Below are 19917 nucleotides of genomic sequence, written 5' to 3'. Positions count from 1 at the left end.
CTGCTTTTTAAATAAAGATAGCAAGAGAACAAAGAAAAATTGATAATAGGAGTAAATAAGAAAGTTGCTTAAAATTGCATGCTATCTAAATCATGAAAGAAAAAAATTGGGTTTAGTGTCCCTTTAAGGACCAGGCATTTCAGACTAGAACTTTTTAGCATTTTTGCCATCACTCCATTTAAACAGAAATAGATTTTTTTTTTAAATTTACCTATCAAAACTATATATATATTTTTAGTAGACAACCCTAATTATTAATCTAGGCCCATTTTGGTATATTTCATGCCACCATTTCACTGCCAAATGCGATCAAATTAAAAAAAAACTTAATTGCAGATGTGCACCACACTTTTATTATTCTCCTCTGTGAAGTGGTTAATCAGGTAGCTTGTATGGTTAATTTAGCTTCAGTGTAGAGATTACCCTCCCACCTGACACTTCCCATTCCCTGATCCATACCTCATCCCTCTCAAAAAGCTCTCTTCCCTGCCCCACCCCCAATGGTCACCCCCATCTTAAGTACTGGCAGACAGTCAGCCAGTATGCAGTTTTACACCTGTTTTTATTTTTTTTTTTTTTTTTATTATTTTCCTTAGTGTAGGATTACCCCCTTACCTCCCTGATCCCTCCCAAAAAGCTCTCTACCCCTCCCCCTTCTAACTAATTCCCGCCATCTTAGCTACTGACAGCTATCTGCCGGTACCCAGTTTTCTATTATTTTAAATGTATTTTAATTAAAAAAACTAATTTTTTTTCTGTAGTAGCTGCCCAACTCCCTCCCCCTCCCTCATTTACCCCCCTCCCCACCCATGATCCTTTCCCTACCCTCTAAGTGTTCCCTCCACATATGATCTCCCTCCTTGCTGCTCTCAGATAAAAAAATTCTGTAATGTAGCAGTCCCGCCCGCTCACATTTCCTCAAGCGATAGGCCGCCCACCCACCTCCCTCCTAACACTCCCACGCCACTAATGATTGGTACCACCACTCTGCCCATCTATTTCTGCACTGCGAGGACATGCAGAAATAGCGTGATCTCGCCATTTTTAGCGAGATTGTGGCAGAGAGAGGACTGGTCATTACGGGCTTAATGATAGCATCATACAGGGTATGGTGCTGGTTGTTAAAGGGTTAACAATAAAAATTACATTATTTTCTAATTACATTATTTTCTATGTGAAGAGCAAAGGAAAGGACGATATGCATAAAGCGCATCAGGGTTCACAATTTAGATCTAATGCAGTGCTGGTTTAATGCACATGAGTTACTAATCTTATATCTCGTTTAACAAATATTACATATAAAACTAAAAAAAAATAATTAATTATTAAAATTAATAAAGGAACTGTAAAAAAAATATATATACACGTTCTATAGATTATTTTGAATTTTTAAAAGCATCTATAATAATTTTTACTAATTATATATTTTTAAAATAATTTATATGTAATGTTTCATAAACGCGATGTAAGATTAGTAATTCTTTATGTGCGCTAACCTAGTGGCGGCTGGTGAATTATGAAGATAGAGGTGCACTTGGCCCTGCCCCTGACCACACCCCTTTAAAAAGATGGCTCCAATAGGGGGGCTATTTGAAAAATTATATTTTATTCAAAGATTTTTTTTCCCTTCATTTGGGCTGGGGGTTCATGTGCTGCTGTGAACATATGGCGGAGCCTCCACTGTGCGAACCTGAGACTGCGTTAGATCTAAATCATGAACCTAAAATGCATATTTTTCATTCCTATGTTCACTAACACCTAGATTATGAGTTGTGCATTCGTGTTTTAACGCTGAAAATATGGTCATTACAGCGTTAAAACAGCACCGCAGTCATGTCATGTCGGTATAGCTTTACTGCAAGCTTTTTCACCTGTAACGCAACACCAGTCCGCACATGTAAAAATATCGTTTTTTCATGGGACTTCCATAGCACAGCTATTATGAGTTTTGCGGTGAGGCTAAAAAGCTTGCATTGCACCATATACCGACACGATCCATTTCGCAATCTGAGAGCAGTAGTTATGAGTTTTATGCAACAAAACTGTTACATAAAACTCATAACCAAAGTGTTACAAAGTAAACTAACACCCATAAACTACCTATTAATCTAGGGTGACCATATTGCTGCTTTAAAAAGGGACGCATATGAAAAATAAGCTGCAATATGGTCAGCCTATATTAACCCCTAAACTGAGGCTCTCCAGCATCGCAAACACTATATTAAAGTTATTAACCCCTAAACTGCCACTCCCGACATCGCTGCCACTAATAATATTTATTAACCCCTATTCCGCCACTCCCCGACATCGTAGCCACTATAATAAAGTTATTAACCCCTAAACCGCCGCCCTCCCACATCACAAAAACTATTTAAATATTATTAACCCCTAATCGCCTGTCTGGCCCCATTGCCCCCAATATACTAAAGTTATTAACCTCTACACTGCGGCCACTATAATAAACTTATTAACCCCTAAACCTCAAGCCCACCACAACAAAATATATTAAATTAAACTATTAACCCCTAAACCGAAAGCCCTCCACATCGCAATAAACTAATTTAAACTAGTAACCCCTAAACTTAACGCCCCCCCTAACTTTATAATAAAATTGCAATTTCCCTATCTTAAATTAAATTTAAAGTTACCTGTCAAACTAGAAAAAACTAAGTTTAAACTAACAATTAAACTAATATAACTATTAAACTAAAATTAAACTAACTACCAATTAAATAAACTATATTACACATTAAAAAAAAACCTAACACTACTATTAAAATTACAAAGTATCTAATTACAAAAAATAAAAAAGACTAAATTACAAAAAATAACAAACACTAAATTATGAAAAATAACAAACGAAATTATCAAAAATAAAAAATAATTACACCTATTCTAATAGCCCTATAAAAATAAAAATGCTCACCCAAAATAAAAAACAATCTAGCCTACAATAAACTACCAATAGCCCTTAAAAGGGCCTTTTATAGGGCAATGCCCTAAGTTAAACAGCTCTTTTACCTGTAAAATAAAATACACAGACCCCCCAACAGTAAAACCCAACACTCAACCAAACCCCAAAGTAAAAAAAAACTAACTCTAACAAAAACCTAATCTACCCATTGCCCTGAAAGGGCATTTGTATGGGCATTGTCCTTAAAAGGGCATTACGCTCTTTTGCATTGCCCTGAAAAGCCTAAACTTAAAAAAAAATGCAAAAGATCTAAATTCCCTTTTAAGGGCAATGCACATACAAATGCCCTTTTCAGGGCAATGGGTAGATTTGTTTTTTTTTTATTTTGTGGGTTTGGGGGAGTCGGGGGTTTGTAATGTTAGTGGGTCTTGTGTGTATTTTTTTTTTCAGTTAAATGCGCTGTTTAACTTAGGCAGTGCCCTACAAAAGGCCCTTTTAATGGCTATTGGTAGTTTATTATAGAATAGGTTTTTTTATTTTGGGGTGTTTTTTTTTTTTTTTAAATTGGTATTAGAATAGGAATAATTGTTATTATTTTGGATAATTTGTTTGTTATATTGTGTTTTTTTCCGTTTTGGGGTGGGTTTTTCTTTTTAGAATAGACATTTTTTTATTTTTAATGGGCAGCAAAAGAGCTGAATGCCCTTTTAAGGGTGATGCCCATAAAATGTGCTTTTCAGGCCAATGGGTAATTAGGTTTCACTTTATTTTTATTTTAAGGGTTTGGCGGTGGGGGTTTGTTTACTGTTAGGGGTTGTTTGATTTTCTTTTTTAGCAAAATAACTGTTAACTTTAGGGCAATGCCCTACAAAAGGCCCTTTTAAGGGCCCACAAAAGGTAATTTTAAGGTCCCTTGGTAGTTTATTATAGATAAGGTTTTTTTATTTTGAGGTGTTTTTTTATTTTTTAAAGGATATTAGAATAGGAATAATTTTTATTGTTTTGGATAATGTTTGTTATTTTTTGTAATGGTAGTTTTTTTATTTTTTGTAATTTTAATGTTTTTTATTTTTGTAATGTTAGGTTTTAGTGTAAGACAGCTTAGGTTTTATTTCACAAGTAAATTTTTATTTATTTTAATTAGGTAGTTATTAAATAGTTAATAACTATTTACTAACTAGTCTACCTAGTTAAAATAAATACAAACTTACCTGTGAAATAAAAATAAAACTATTAGTTATATTGTTGCTAGCTTAGGTTTCATTTCACAGGTAAGTATGTATTTAGTTTTAAATAGATATTATTTAGTTAATAATTGTAACTTTAATTTAGCTCTATTTTAATTATGTTAAAGTTAGGGGGTGCTAGAGTGAGGGTTACGTTTACATTAGGGTTAGGGTTAGGTTTAGGCGTTAATATAGTATAGTTTAGGTTGTTGCAATGTGGGAGGCCAGAGGTTTAGGGGTTAATAACTTTATTTAGTGGCGGGGATGTTGGGGAGCGGCAGAATAGGGGTTAATATCTTTATTATAGTGTGGGCGATGTTGGGGTGCGGCAGATTAGCGGTGTTTAGACTCAAGGTTTATGTTAGGGTTTTAGGTTTAAACGTTACTTTTTTTCCCATAGACATCATCAATGGGGCTGCATTATGGAGCTTTTCATTCCGCGATTGCAGGTGTTAGGTTTAATTCTAACCCGCTCTCCGCCTTGATGTCTATGGGGAAAACGCACATGAGCACGTCAAAACAGCGCTTGTATTTTGTGCGGTATGGAGCTCAGTACAACCATTTCGCATGCACAAACCGTCTGTCTCAAAACTTGTAATGGCTGTGCGTTAAATTCCCTATAGTGCGCATAACTCGTAATCTAGGTGATAGAAAATAATGTCATTTTTATCATTGAGTATATATTTCTATATACGTGATAATTTTAATTTAAAATAGATATCTATACCTACTATATATATCTATAGGAATAGATATACAGGTAAAATTATATATATATATATATATATATATATATATATATATATATATATATATATATATATATATATATATATATAAATAAATAAATAAATAAATAAATAGAAATATATATTTCCAATAAAAATTATGTTATCCTTTAAGTAAAGAACATTAGAAATTGAAATATTTATAGTAAAAATACAGTAAAACACATAAATATGTATGTACACACATTTGTACATATATACTGTATATGTGTATATATATATATATATATATATATATATATATATATATATATATATATATATATATATATATATATATATATATATATATATATTTATATATACATTATAGCCCTCAGTCAAACACCTTGTCATATACATATACCTTTGATCCATTATTGTTTTTTTTAATATTTATATGAATAGTTTTTAGCAGATAGTGTTTATAATAGTGTTACTGTAATTTTAAATGTATTTGTTGTGTTTAGTGCAACTTATTTTTAATGCACTATCCATTACTTGAGGGTTTCAGTCATGCTAACTCGATGAGCATAAAATGCAATTGCGCTTACACAATTGCGTTATTTATTAAATTGTAATATGTGTGACTGACACCCTTGTGTAAACAGTTAGCACACCACTTGTAATCTAGCCCTATATGTGCCATGCGGTGAACTGCTATGAGATGCTGCTCTACTGATAATAATGAGGAAGGAATCACGATTTGCAGATGTGATGGTGGGTTTGGTTGGAAATCTTTTTGAATTCTACAAATCTTTTAGTTGGGTTATTTCATCACGTTTTGTTTTTGTCTAGATATTGTTTAATGCATGTTTTTTTTATTGAATCAAGGCCAATAACTAGACCTTCTAGTGGATTTCTAATGGACTGGTATTGCATCTACTTTGAAATGTTCTGCAAAACAGCTCTTCTAATGGATTGAAATAGACCATAATAACTGGAAGGGAAACAAGATGAAGCACATTTAGAATTTGGAATATTATGTCAAATAATTTAACAGGCATAAAAACAAATACTGTAGATTTTCTACTGCCCAACCCCCCAGTATTATCTATTCCAGGGCTGCAGCATGAGCTGCTAGCCACATGTCACTCTAAACGCAGACCACAGAGCCTTGCAAGCATCCTATGCTAATTCACTGTAATTATTTAAACATTAAAGCAGAAGGCAAAAATGCTATTTTGTTAACTGTGTGATTCTGATAATTAAATGAAAATCGCCTGCCTGGCAGGGCAGCTGCTGTAGTGTTTGTAAACAGCATTAATTAATGCAATATTTTCAAGGACCATTTAAAATTATTGGTTTAGAAAAATCAAGACAATGTGGTGGGATAAGACATAATTCAGAGTGTAGATGGGTAACAGTTTGCTCTGCATTACTGGAATGGTTCACAAAAGGGGATCAGCACACGAGCTGACATTTATCTCTCTCATTTCACATCCCATTGCTGAAGCTCTTGTATGTATTTTGCTATCATTGCATTTAGGGCCAGATTACAAGAACCTGGACCACGCTAACATTAGTGCAAAACTTGATATTACAGGTCCCTGGTACATTCCTGTTACCAGAGATGCATTAGCTCGGCAACATTGCTCTAGTGCAACCTATGCTTTCAATGGATATCGTAAAAATGCTAAATAGCGCAGCGCATTAGCCAAAGACAAAACTCCACTAGAATATTTAGCATGATTTGGGACCTGAAGTAAAGTATAAGGCTTACAATTTTTTTCACAAAACACATCCAAAACAAATTAAAATAAAGTATTACACACATGTATACACTTTTTACTAAGCATATATAATTTAAATATTAATAAAAAGGTTAAAAGGGATTTGGTATATGATAGACTTATAGCAATATATATTGTGTATATATATATATATATATATATATATATATATATATATACACATACAGTAGATATATAACCATAGGCATATATTTTAGAAAAAATTATTTTATTTCTCTCCCCTAGACTCTCCCGTAGACTCTCCCCTAGTTTTGAAAACTTCAAGTGCTCCCTAAAGACTCTACTGTTCAGGGATGCATACAACCTACGCTAACCTTTCTTTATACCGTTTCCACTCCTCCATTGCTATCCCCTTGAACCCCCTTAGCATGTAAGCCTAAGAGCCATGCTGTCTGTAGATCACCTTATTTAGAGCTGACTACAACAGTGTGACTCTTGGCAGGACCCTCTACCCGTCTGATCCCTATAAATGTTTCCTTGCATTCCGCCTATGTTTATAGCGCTGACGAATCTTTTGGCGCTCTTCAAATAACCAATAATAATAATAGCAAACAGACCAAGCACACTCCAGTGGGAATTTGTTTTCAATATTTGGCCACCTTTAATGTTGGCATTAAAGGTGGTTTAATATTGAAAATGAAATCCCACTAGAGTGTGCTTTGTCTGTTTGCAGTTAATTTCATTTGCAACACCCTGGGATGTTATCTTGCTGCGATCTGGAGTACTATCTATTGAAATATATATATATATATATATATATATATATATATATATATATATATATATATATATATATATATATATATATAAAAGAACATTTTATTCTATGTGAAGAACAAGGGAATTTAAAGCTTTAGCGCAGTTGATCAAGTTCAGTGTTGGTTTAGCAAGCAAGTAATAACTAATAGAGATTTCTTGAGCACACTCCATAGAGGTTTATGGGGAGAGTGAGTTAGCGTGGTCTCGGTATCTGAAGTCCTGAAGTTAGCCCGCCTTAGGTTTTTTCTCTTTCCCTACTTTCTTGCTTTGAGTGATGTAAGTGCCCGAGCGAAAACCCCCTATTTATATTCCTCACATAAAGCATTCTCATTTATTTGGATATCTTCCTTTTTTCATTAGATAAGAGAAACAAGAATCTATGGTACCTGATATCACCAACAAAACTAATTAAAATAAGGTGTCAGGTTATTTTTTTATAACTATTATTATCACTTGATTAAGAATTTATCTTTCTTTGTCTATGTGTGAGATAATCAGGTTCAGTCACTGTGATAATATCTGCAGGCACTGATATCTATGAAATCTAGTCTTTTTCAGATCTTTGACACTGGAGTTTTTCCATCCATGGTTTTGAATCTATGGTCACAGAGACCATTGGGGAATTGTTTTGGGGTGGATGTCACACATGGGAATGAAAGTGTTTTGCTTGGTAGGCATATAACTGAAGGAGTTTGTGAAAACGAGATTTTAGACAATCAATACAGTAAATATACAGCTGCAGAAGTCTTGTCTATCTTTAAGTAAATCAAATTTAGTAGAAGGCTGAGGATAACCAATATTAAATATCTAGTAACACTTCTATAGTTAGATTACTGTACATATGAAGAAGAGATATCAATATCAACCTACATATTATCATTCTGTTAAATTGTAGAGGAAATCTCTTAAAGTCGAATTAACCATTTGTGGTTCTTGAAAATATGTACACATCTAATTTAAAGTCAAAACACAAGGAAATCAAATAAGATTACACAGTAATTTATACTGTGTAGTTGAAAGCTCAGTCTTGAATCCTTATTTCATATTAATAACCTTTTGTAAATGTGCTATACTTATCATTTTCAGCTATTTTTTGGTGGACATCAGACTTTTAGAGACTTAAGCTAATTACTGCCAAGTATTTTCATTAAGAGACAATAGAAACCAATAATTACCCTGATTTCTCAGATTAGAATGAGTACATGAACTTTGGATATTAAGGCAAGATTTTATTTTAATTTAATGTTATAAAGCAGCAAATATGAGTTTAATAATAAAGCCACAACATATCCATATACAAATCTTTCTGTCTTAGGCAGTGAAGTACAGATAATGACATTTTGGCCTATTTTAAATCTAATTGTTTTCTTTAATAAATATTGTTGACCACATACGACTTCTCAGTCAGCACGTGATTATCAAGCCCCCCTATACCATTGTTCAAGCCTGACTTGCACTGCCAGTTGATGTCATATATTACACCAAGCTGCAACAGACACATTATTGCTAGAGACACAAACAGGGTTCATAGAGATGTCATTGTTCCCACGATGTGCAGTAGAAATAATGTCATAGTTCACCATGAAAAACTTAAATAATTATTGACTAACATGGAAATATTTATAAATACATATAGCAGATTATCTCATCCTATTAAAATTGTAATACCTTTCTTCCTTACAGGATTGTTTATTATTTTCTACAATAGTAGACACAGTATATAAATTACCTCATAATACCCCTTCATATACAGGCTAAGCTATTACATGATCATAGAGATGTTAAGCAGCTGTTAAAAAGAGTTAGCATGTTTTTGGAAACCTAGGATGTTTAATAGTGATTTGTTAACAATGCTAAAAAAGGTCCGGATCCTCTAAAGCTCTTTGGTCTTGCAAGATTGTCCAATATGTCTCATTCCTACTGCAAGGTCCCTCAAAGAATTTTGAAGGGCAAATTATAGAGTAAGAGCTGTTTTTCTTGCTAAGTGATATTCTGCACGTGAAGGAGTGACACATACAATATAACACTTTTTTTGTAATTTCTCTCCTTTACAGTTAGTTTTAGATAATTGGCCCATAGTGCATCACTCTGTTAAAGGGACAGTCTACTCCAGAATTCTCATTGTTTAAAAAGATAGCTAATCCCTTTATTGCCCATTTCCCAGTTTTGCATAACCAACACTGTTATATTAATACACGTTTTACCTCTGTGATTACCTTGTATATAAGCCTCTGCAGACTGCCCCCTTATTTTAGTTCTTTTGACAGACTAGCATTTTAGCCAATCAATGACCTCTTATAAGTAACTTCATGGGCCCTCTAGCTGTGAAAAACAACCAAATGCATTCAGACAAGAGGCTGCCTTAAAAGGCTAAGAAATTAGCATATAAGCCTATCTAGGTTTAGCTTTCAACTAAGAATACCAAGAGAACAAAGCAAATTTGATGATAAAAGTGAATTGGAAAGTTCTGAATTATGAAAGTTTTATTTTGACTAGACTGTCCCTTTAATGAGATCTGACAATTGTGAATAGTTTTCTTTGCCCCTTGTAGCACATAACAAGAGCATTAAAAATATGTCTGATATTAGAGATTCAATCATATGTGTTCTTTTCACAATTTTCCATAGAAAGTTACACTTGGTCTTTGAACACATACTTTCCATATCATATTCAAATTTGTTGCAACTGAGTCCTTTGCATCTTTATGAGGACTATTTCTCTCATATATGAATAGTTAAATGTAAATTTATGTATGTATGTTAACCTTTCTAATGTATCGGATACGACAGGGATTTCTAATTATTTTAATTGGTTTTAATGATATATTATTGTTTATCTGAATACATTATAATTACTTTCGGTACATTACTCATTTATAATGTTTCATGCATACTTTGATACAGATGCAGCTGTGTAACATTAATCTGATATATAAAAACACTACTGCGCAAGCATTACATTGTTGTATTCTTCCAATTTAGTACGAACAAATGGAATAAATGTATTTTGGAGCTTTATGCTTTTGGAATTACTGAATGGATTTATTGGCTATCGCTGATCAGGGGGAGGAGAGTCTTTAGCAGCCATTAAAGGACAAATATATCAGAGGGTAGTACAAAACTCCCCAACAGATGTAAGGGTTAAAAATGTATACAAAGGTATAACAGCACTTAAAAATTCCTTATCTAAAACAAGAAACGTATAAAATAGTAACTTGTTTTAGATGAGGAATTTTTAAGCTCTGTTATACCCTTGTATACATATATATATATTATAATTTAGTGCCATACATAAAAAAGAATCCATTTTATATCCTGGTTACACAGAAATCTTTCTAAACGGATTTGATTAATATTTGCAAGATTTGTACTCAGTGGTAATCAGAGATTGAGCACATGATTTCAGTCAATTTTGTTTCTTCTCTTTAAAAGGACATACAATCCAAAATGTGTCTCTGATGATACAGATAGAACATGTCATTTAAAGCAACTTTCTATTTTACTTCTATTATTACATTTTCTTTACTCTCTTAGACTCATTTGATGAAAAACAGGGATGTAAGATCAGGAGCGTGCACGTGTCTGGAGCATTATATTGCAGCAGTATTTCAAGAATGTTATGTATTTGCAAGAGCACTAGATGGCAGCACTATTTTCTGCCATGTAGCGCTCCAGTCACCTACCCTGATATCTCTTCAACAAAGAATACCATGGGAATAAAGCAAATTAAACTTTTTTTTTTTTAAAGGGACAGTCAACACCAGAATTTTTGTTGTTTAAAAAGAAAGATAATCCCTTTATTAACCATTCCCCAGTTTTGCATAACCAACACAGTTATAATAATACACATTTTACCTCTGTAATTATCTTGTATCTAAGCATATGCTGACTGCCCCCTTATTTCAGTTCTTTTGACAGACTTGCAGTTTAGCCAATCAGTGCTCAGTCCTAGGTCACTTTACATGCATGAGCTCAATGAAACATGTGAACTAATGCCCTCTAGTGGTCAAAATGTATTCAGATTAGAGGCAGTCTTCAAGGTCTAAAAAATTAGCATATGAACCTCCTAGTTTTAGCTTTCAACTAAGAATACCAAGAGAACAAAGCAAAATTGGTGATAAAAGTAAATTGGGAAGTTGTTTAAAATTGCATTTCCTATTTAAAACACAAAAGTTTTTTTTGGACTTGACTGTCCCTTTAATTGTATGCTCTGACTAAATTAAAAATAATTTGTTGGGGGCTTTATATCCATTTAAAAACATTTATAACAGATTTTGAAACACACTGAAGCTGCTTTAACCCTGATACAAACACATTGCAATTATACATTTTATGGCTGAAAACAAAGAATGTAAACGCTGTCCATCTATAGAAGGGAGTATAGTACCTGGGAAGCTTTCAGTTTCTGATCCAAAGGAAGTATCACGACTACATTATTTGTGTTATATTTATGTATTAGACTACTTACCCAAACACCAGATATAAAATCAGACTAATACCACCTGCATACTATTTATAACAGATGTATGCAAATAGTTAACAACATGTGATACAGTAGCTATCACCACTTAAACCAGACTAATGCCCCCTTTAATCAGCATAGGCAACCTGTATAGTCATATGATACCTCAGAAAAGACCACTGTTTTATGCATCTGGTTTATGGGCAGTTATATAGCCTCATCAGTCAAACAAAGTGTGGATGGGCGCTAAAAGCGGAGTCAAACCAGTCAAATAATTAAACACTTTCACTCAAAATGTTAACTTACAATTACAATTTAATTAAAATAAAATTATATAAAAAATATAAAAGTAGAAAATAAAAAACAGTTGTAAGAAATATATTTCTATATATAGTAAAACCCATTATAGCATAAGAACAACAGCAGTAACTATTTGCAGATTCAATCTATTAGCTGTTAAGCAAAAAAATAAAAAAAAATTTATTAAAAGACTTCCAGCATTTATATAAAAACACATGAAATTAGCTCTTTGAGGCTATCCAAAAGGTAAAGGTGAATAATATAGTCCTAGGACATCTCCCAATATGTAAACAATTAGGCTTAGATGGTATACTTTTGGTCTTTATGTACTTAGCCGTGTACTGTAGACAAAATATTCCTTATTAGTTTGGTGATAAGCCTTATAAAGCAGATGGATCATATATAGGTATAGTCAGTACTTGACTTTATATCTTCAATATGTGTAATAATGCCTTCCTGCTTGGTGGTAGCCTGCTGTGGCTAGTGTGAATAATATACTTTACAGTACCTCTGCAGTCTCCTTACTTAGTGATATTTCTCAGTAGTGATTTCCACGATAACGTCACACGCCAAATACCACCTTTTTAGGAGTTCACCTACCAAGATGGAATTAGATTTCTTACATATAATCCTGCTCTTAGTACAACGTACGCAGGACAGATTGACACCAATCTCTGATGTTAAGATACAAAGAGTGTCTCTTTTCTTAGTTACGTTTGGCCAAACAATACAAACACAGCCTCAGACCATCAACGTGTTTCACTCATTCATGGGGCTTTATCAAGATAGTACTTGGCTGTAAATTCAGACTTTAAATACACCTCCCAACATCTTGGCCCCAAGTGAGTTTAAAAGAAAAGGAACATCCTTGAGGGATGTAGATTTGAATGGACAAGAAGTAAGAGGTTTTTACCATTGTTTCACATGCCGTGCATGAAGATATAGCACAAAGAAGAAGTCTCTCATAGTACCAAATACAGGTCTAGAATTCATAATAAAGGATACCATAAGATGCACACAAAAAGGGGTAATATACATTATCCAATGTACGTGTAATCTTATATACTTGGGGGAAACAAATGGTAGCTTGAGGGATAGGATAAGGGAACACCTTTGTTGTATTGAGAAAGGTAATTTAGACACGCATCTATATAAGCACTTTCAAGAAATACACAGCAATAATATACAACATCTGAAGTATTAGGGTATCATTAAAATACAGCCTGATTGGAGAGGGGGAGATTTTGATAAAAGACTTTTATATAAGGAAGCAGAATTAATATATAATTTGAACACACTGTTTCCACACGGCCTGAATTCTGAGTTAGATCTATTTCCTTTTCTTATAGAATAGCCAATGTATATACTATTTACACTTGTGATGCCTCAACCACTATTGATGAATCTTGCATATAAGGTTGATATTGATGAATAAAATGAATATCTATAATAGCATCTCTGTATAGGATTTTAATCCTTATATATGTTTTCTAAAAATAAAAAATTCTCTTTAATTAAACAAAAATTATTTTGTCTAAAGACAAGTAAAATGAACTTCTATTTATAACCCTCTATAGTATGTAGTTAACTAATTTGGATGTAAGCTCTTTGGGGTAGAGATTCTTAATGTGAACAGAATTTTGGTGACAATTATAGTTTGATTATGGAAAGAAATGAAAAGATATGTTGCTGAATGTGGATACAGTTTGCAAAAATAATTATCTCTCAACATTCTCAATAATAAACATTTCAATACAACCTTAATAAACCACCATAACCTGCTGGATAAGAAATGTCACAATACCACCTTAGTTAATACCTCCTTAATAAATTACGATTACCCGTTGAACAATAAAACGTCACAATACCACCTTAAAATAAGCTATGATCACCTGCTGATCACCTGCCGAATTGCAACCAATTAAGATGTAGGGAGGTGTATTTAACCCCTTAGTGACCGAGGACGTGCAGGGTACGTCTGAAAAAAAAAGGCAGTTAACGCCTGACGACGTACCCTGCACGTCCTCGGCTAAAGTGAGTGCTGGAAGCGATCAAGATCGCTTCCAGGCACTATTACAGTACTGCAGGGATGCCTCGATGTCTGGGCATCCCTGCAGTGCTGTTACGGAGTGCCGGGACCGGAGCGATCACTCCCCCTTGAGTGATCACTTCCGGTTTTGCTCCACGTGGAGCCCGGCAGTGCAGCAGAGCATCGGAAGCGATCGGACACGCTTCCGATGCTCTGCTAGTGTGCTAAGTGCCTCGGTGGGTCGAGGCACTTAGTTAGTGTATTAATAAATTAAAAAATGTAAAAAAATAAATAAAATATAAAATAAAAAAGCCCCACATATAGCGCCCCCCCCCTCCCCCATGAGGCTTCCAAAATGGCGATGCCCGGTGCATCATGGGGCATCTGGGGGTGTCCCTAGCCTGTCTCACCATAGGGGCAAGCTAGGGTCACCCAATCTGAGCCTTCTTAGAAAAAAAAAAATAATAATAAAATCTCCCATTTGTCTGATCATGTCAATATTTGTAAATATTGACTCTGATCAGTGTGGATCTCCCTCCCTCTCCTCACTTGCCATTTTGTTGGAGAAAGAGAGAGACCTGTATTTTAGCAGAGAGAGATTTATTTATTTTATTTGTTAAAAAATTTAAAATCCAAAGGCTCTTTTCAGAGCCATTAACCCCTAGCTTGCCAGTGATCACTATAAATCACTGGCAGTAGCACAGCTGCACTTTTTTTTGCTGTCTGTGCATTTTTTTAGGGGTTAATTTTTGTTGTTGTATTTTTTTTTAAAAACTCAAAGGCTCCTTTCAGAGCCATTTAGCTAATTTAATTTAATTTAAAGACTATTTAACCCCTAGCTTGCCAGTGATCGCTATACATCACTGGCATTAGCATAGCTGTACTTTTTTGCTGTCTGTGCATTTTTTAGGGGTTAATTTTTGTTGTTGTAATTTTTTAAAAACCTAAACGCTCCTTTCAGAGCCATTTAGCTAATTTAATTTAATTTAAATAGTATTTAACCCCTAGCTTGCCAGTGATCGCTATACATCACTGGCATTAGCATAGCTGTACTTTTTTGCTGTCTGTGAATTTTTTTAGGGGTTAATTTGTGTTGTTGTAATTTTTTAAAAAACCAAAGGCTCCTTTCAGAGCCATTTAGCTAATTTAATTTAATTTAAAGAGTATTTAACCCCTAGCTTGCCAGTGATCGCTATAAATCACTGGCATTAGCATAGCTCTACATTTTTGCTGTCTGTGCATTTTTTTAGGGGTTAATTTTTGTTGTTGTAATTTTTTAAAAACCTAAACGCTCCTTTCAGAGCCATTTAGCTAATTTAATTTGATTTAAAGAGTATTTAACCCCTAGCTTGCCAGTGATCGCTATAAATCACTGGCATTAGCATAGCTGTACTTTTTTTTAAAAAAACCCAAAGGCCATTTAGTTAATTTAATTTAAAGAGTATTTAACCCCTAGCTTGCCAGTGATCGCTATAAATCACTGGCATTAGCATAGCTGTACTTTTTTTAAAAAAAACCCAAAGGCCATTTAGTTAATTTAATTTAAAGAGTATTTAACCCCTAGCTTGCCAGTGATCGCTATAAATCACTGGCATTAGCATAGCTGTACTTTTTTAAAAAAAACCCAAAGGCCATTTAGTTAATTAATTAATTTTGGTTTTCTGTGACAGATACAAAAATGTCACAGAAAAGATATAGTGTTGAGGAGGCGTATGCCATCCTTGCGTCAGAGTCAGATGCCTCTATGTCTGACTCAGACCCCAATTTTGACCCTGCCATATGCTCAGATACATCATTAGATGCAGTCTCAACTGATAGTGATGTATCTGTGGCTGCTAGCCCCCCTGCCAGCCCCCCTGCTAGCCCCCCTGCCAGCCCCCCTGCTAGAAGGAGGCGTGTTGCTGCCATTGCCGCTGAAGAGTGGGTAACGCCTCATCTCCAGAGGCCAGATATCCCACCCTTCACAGCAAATGCTGGCATAAATATAGATGTGGCAGGTTTTAGCCCCCAACAGTTTCTGGAGGTGTTTCTGGGTGATGATGTATTGGGGAACATTGTCGCCCAAACTAATTTATATGCCCATCAGTACCGTGCTGCAAAGCCTGAAACATATTTGGCAAAGCAGCAATGGGCCCCCATCAATGTGCCAGAATTTAAAAAATTCTGGGCATTGACTATGCTGATGGGCATCATAAAGAAACCCTCCGTTCGCTCCTACTGGAGCAGTAGCCCCATCTGCTCTACCCCCATTTTCTCCCAGAGTATGTCGAGGCAGAGATATGAAATGATTCTTCATTTCATGCACTTCAGCGACAACAGCCTGTGCCCCCCTAGGGAGCATCCCCAATTTGACAGGCTGTATAAAATCCGCCCCCTGATTACCCACTTTTCTGCCAGGTTTGCAGAGGCTTATACACCTGGAAGGAATATATGCGTTGATGAATCCCTGATGAAGTATAAGGGAAGGCTGGGATTCAAGCAGTATATTCCTTCCAAGCGCTCCAGGTATGGGGTAAAGGTGTATAAGCTCTGTGAGAGCGAGACTGGGTATACTCAGGCCTTCCGGGTGTATGAGGGAAAGGATAGCCACCTTGACCCTCCAGGTTGCCCAGAACATATGGGAACCACTGGCAAGATTGTCTGGGACCTGATATTACCCCTAATGAACAAAGGGTATCACTTGTACTTAGACAATTTTTATACAAGTGTCCTTTTGTTCAAGCTACTGTATTGCTTTGATACAGTAGCTTGCGGTACTATTAAAAAGAACCGCAAAGGTTTCCCAGGACAACTTGTACGCACCCGGCTACGAAGGGGGGGGACCTCTGCTCTGCGCCAAGAGGAGCTGTTGGCACTGAAGTACAGAGACAAGAAGGATGTATACCTTCTTACCACCATCCACACAGAGAGGACGGTGGCGGTCTCTGTACGTGGCAGAGCTGAGATCATAAGGAAGCCAGTGTGCATCAAATCTTATAACCGGCATATGGGTGGGGTTGATCTGGCAGATCAGCTGCTGCAGCCCTACCTAATTATGCGGAAGACAAGGGCCTGGTACAAAAAGGTTGCAATTTACCTAATGCAGATTGCAACCCACAACGCTTTTTTGTTGTTCAAAAAAGCAAACCCCGGAATGAAACTGACTTTTTTACAATTTCAGCTCCAGATCATTTCGGGGATTTTGTACCATGATGCACCTGCTCCCCGGGCGGTGATGGGAGAGAGCAGAGTTGGGGCTACTCATTTTATTTTTAAAATCCCCCCTACTGCCGCAAAGCAGAGACCACAAAAAAAATGCAGAGTCTGTACCAAGAGGGGGCAGAGAAGGGACACTGTATATCACTGTCCTGATTGCCCTGGACAGCCTGGACTCTGCATTGGGGACTGCTTCAAGCGGTACCATACAATGGTCAATTTTTAAAAAATAAATAAATTTGCTGTTATTTTTTTTTTGTTATGTTTACTGTTAAATTTTTTGTTATTTTTTTACTTTTAATGTGCCAGATTTTTACATTTCACTAATATATTTTTTTTTCTAAAATGGGGCTGTTCTTTTTTTTTTTTTTACAAAAACCCCTGTCAAACCTATGCATGGGGACATAGGTGTACTCAGGGTGCCTAGCAGAAAACAACCTGTAGTATTTTTTTTGCACTAACTTACAACAGTCTCTCCTAAATCATAGTCAAAAAGCAATGTGTGTGTAAAAATGAAAATTGAAAAAATGCCACCATACACTTTCTCCAATTTTTTTAGCTAAAACAGTTACTTCAAATGCATCAAAGCACACCATATACAATACCTTGGGGTGTCAACATTTCAAAAATATGCACATTCATGGCAATAAATAAAAGTGGGGTTTACAATAGGCCCCAAACTAAAGATAGGCCTATCAGAAGAAATACTCTCACTTAATAACTAAAATCACAAGTCATAAAATTGTAACATAACCTTCCCAAAATCCTGGCAAACCTATGCATGGGGGGCATAGGTGTACTCAGGGTGCCTAGCAGAAAACAACCTGAAGTATTTTTTTGCACTAACTTACAACAGTCTCTCCTAAATCATAGTCAAAAAGCAATGTGTGTGTAAAAATGAAAATTGAAAAAATGCCACCATACACTTTCTCCAATTTTTTTAGCTAAAACAGTTACTTCAAATGCATCAAAGCACACCATATACAATACCTTGGGGTGTCAACATTTCAAAAATATGCACATTCATGGAAACAAATAAATTGGGGTATGTTAAAATACCCCCAAAAAGACAATAGGCAAAGAAAATATGTTAAATGTGAAAAAAAAAATCACAAACGCATGTTGGACATTTGGCATTACACCCCCCGAACAAGCCAAGAAACTTATGCATAGGTGGTATCACTGTACTCAGGAGATGTTGGTGAACACATATTGGGGTCTTCTTTGGCAGTAACACATAACAGGAGCTGAGAATTCATGTCTAAAGTACAATGTGTGTGAAAAATAACACACAAAAAATGACTGCCTAATAGTTTGACAAAGAATTAGTGCATGGAAAGTGTTAAAATACCAGCATTTGAAATACCCTAGGGTGTCTACTTTTCAAAAATATATGGTTTGATGGGGGTAAATTACATTGGCCGGCTTCAGAAATGTCCTACATAGGACATGGGTGCATGGGATGTGAAAATTCCAAGTTGAAAAACTGGAATGCGCCCCCTAAAAATAAGGCCTTTTAGCCCCCAGAGAACCCAACACACCTATACATGGGTGGTATCACTGTACTCAGGAGATGTTGTTGAATACATATTGAGGTTTTTTTTGGCAGTAACACATAACAGGGACTGAGAATATATGCCTAAAGTACAACGTGTGTGAAAAATAACACAAAAAAAATGACTACCCAAAAGTTTGACAAAGACTAGTGGTTGAATTAGTGCATGGAAAGTGTTAAAATACCAGCATTTGAAATACCCTAGGGTGTCTACTTTTCAAAAATATATGGTTTGATGGGGGTAATTTACATTGGCCGGCTTCAGAAATGTCCCAAATAGGACATGGGTGCATGATGACAGATGTGAAAATTCCAAGTTGAAAAACTGTAATGCGCCCCCTAAAATTAAGGCCTTTTAGCCCCCAGAGAACCCGACACACCTATACATGGGGGGTATCACTGTACTCAGGAGATGTTGTTGAATACATATTGAGGTTTTTTTTGGCAGTAACACATAACAGGGACTGAGAATATATGCCTAAAGTACAATGTGTGTGAAAAATAATGCAAAAAAATGACTACCTAAAAGTTTGACAAAGACTAGTGGTTGAATTAGTGCATGGAAAGTGTTAAAATACCAGCATTTGAAATACCCTAGGGTGTCTACTTTTCAAAAATATATGGTTTGATGGGGGTAATTTACATTGGCCGGCTTCAGAAATGTCCCAAATAGGACATGGGTGCATGATGACAGATGTGAAAATTCCAAGTTGAAAAACTGTAATGCGCCCCCTAAAATTAAGGCCTTTTAGCCCCCAGAGAACCCGACACACCTATACATGGGGGGTATCACTGTACTCAGGAGATGTTGTTGAATACATATTGAGGTTTTTTTTGGCAGTAACACATAACAGGGACTGAGAATATATGCCTAAAGTACAATGTGTGTGAAAAATAATGCAAAAAAATGACTACCTAAAAGTTTGACAAAGACTAGTGGTTGAATTAGTGCATGGA

This window comes from Bombina bombina, chromosome 6 (assembly GCF_027579735.1).
Source record: "Bombina bombina isolate aBomBom1 chromosome 6, aBomBom1.pri, whole genome shotgun sequence".
Classification (NCBI taxonomy): Eukaryota; Metazoa; Chordata; class Amphibia; order Anura; family Bombinatoridae; genus Bombina; species Bombina bombina.
This window is presented reverse-complemented; position numbering follows the sequence as displayed.